Source organism: Cebus imitator, unplaced genomic scaffold (genome assembly GCF_001604975.1).
Source record: "Cebus imitator isolate Cc_AM_T3 unplaced genomic scaffold, Cebus_imitator-1.0 Scaffold338, whole genome shotgun sequence".
Lineage (NCBI taxonomy): Eukaryota > Metazoa > Chordata > Mammalia > Primates > Cebidae > Cebus > Cebus imitator.
In genome coordinates, this window is record NW_016107653.1 from 817,295 (window position 1) to 819,539 (window position 2,245).

Consider the following 2,245-nt stretch of genomic DNA (forward strand, 5'->3'; position numbering starts at 1 on the left):
TCTCATGCCCATCCCGAGTGCTCCTCAGAGCACTCATTTGATCCTGTGTGCAACCTGTCAGCACATCGCGTTTCACACACTGTCAACGGATGCTGAAGATCCACCCTGCACAAGGCAGCCAGGTTTCACTGCACTCAAGGAGCAGCAGGTAGAGGCAGGTAGTGGTCAAATGCGTCAGGCAACTGTGAGACCAAGTCAAGCGGCGGGACGGGTGTGCACTCTGGTTTTTGCTTTGTGGGCCGTGTGGTTGCTGCTGCTGCTGCTGCTGCTGCTGCTGCTGCTGCTGCTGCTGCTGTTCAGCTTCGCATTTGAAGCTCAGGAGTCGCCATAAACAAATGAGCAGGCCTGTGTTCCCGCAAAACTTGATTTATGAAAACAGGTGTCAGACTTGAGCTTGGGTTTCAGAGGCTGACATAGCCTGGGGCTGTGTCCATGTCCAAACCTCACAACTCCCTATAAATGTGACCATATTTGGGAAAAGGGTCTTTGCCAGTGGACTGAGGTAAGGATCTCAAAATGGGGTGATTGTCTTGGGTTTAGGATGGGACTGAAGCCAATGAAAAGTGTCCTGATAGAGGAGAAGGCTGGTGAAGGCAGAGACTGAGATCACAGCCATGTGGCCGCAGCCATGGAAGACCTGGGCCTGCCGGAGGCTGGGAAAGGCCAGGCCAGGCTCTCCCCACTGCCTTTGGAGGGAATGTGGGCCTTGGACACCTTGGTGTGGGAATTCTGGCCTCCAGAACTGTGAGAATCCATTTCTGTTCTAAGCCCCCTGTTTGTGGTTATGTGTCGTGGTGGCCTCAGGAAGTGAATCCAGCCAGTGTCTTCTGGGTCCTTACAGAGCTCCTCTCTTCATGTATGGACACAGGCCTCTTTTTTCACGAGTGGTTGCATGCTGCACACGCTGATCTCTACTGTGACTTTTCACTGTTTTTTAATGGACTGCACTGCTAGATCCCTACACAGAGGTGCCTCATTCTTTTTAAGTGCTTCATGGTTATATTTTATTAATGTTCATAATTAATGCCGCCCTTGCAACGGGCACTTGGGTAGTTTCTAGTCTTACTATTATACATAGCGTTGTAGTGGATGTCCTTGTACACCTGTCGTCTCACATGTGTGTAAGTTATTATAAAATAAATTCCTAGGATTGGGATTGCTGGGTCAGAGGGCATTTAGTAAATCACTCAGTTCCTAGATATTGACACATCACTCTCCATAGAGCACACACTCCCTGCAGCAATATAGGACAGTCCATTCTAGAATCTCACCCTCCGAGTTAGGACAGTGTTGGACACTTAGGAGATGACCTTTCTCTCTGGCAGATGAGTAGTCTTGAGTTTCTCCTCATGAGTGAGGCTGAGCACCCTAAGATGCCAAGGATCATTGGCTTCTCCTGGATATAAACTGTATATCTTTTGCCAGGCTTTCTTTGTGTTAAAGTTGATCTTGCCATGTCGTTTATGAATTTTTATGCCTTCTCAAAAAGTCTTCCCCCTACTTTGAGATTGTTAGAAATATCTACTATATTTACTTCTAGTACTCTAATGGTTTGATTTTGTACATCAGATTTATTGAGGTAAAATTTACGTATAAGGATTGCAAAGTTGCCCACCAAGTATTCTTTCAGAAGTTCCATAGTTTTAGCTTTTATATTTTGGGCTATGATCCATTTCAAGTTTTATTTTTAATTTTTTTGGTTATTTTGTGTTTTGGGGGGGAGGGGGATCAATGGTGATGAGAGGTTGATTTGTTTTTCCATACATTTGTTGAGAAGAATATACTTTGACCCAACATTCAATTACCTTGAAAACTTTGTAAAAAATCAATTGACCATATATGGTCACAACTGGATTCTCTTCTGTTACGTTGGTTTATATGTTTGTCCTTAAAACAGCATTGCCGTACAGTCTTGATTATTGCAGCTTAAAATGCTAAGTCTTAAAATGCTAAGTCTTGGGCCAGGTGCAGTGGCTTATGCCTGTAATCCCAGCACTTTGGTAGGCTGAGGCGGGCGGATTGCCAGAGCTCAGGAGTTCACCACCAGCCTGGGCAACATGGTGAAACCCCATCTCTACTAAAATACAAAAATTAGCCATGTGTAGCAGCGTGCGCCTGTAGTCCCAGCTGCTCTGGAGGCTGAGGGAGGAGAATTGCTTGAACCCAGGAGGCAGAGGTTGCAGTGAGCCGAGGTCACGCCGCTACACTCCAGCCTGGGCAACAGAGCGAGACTCCGTCTCAAAAA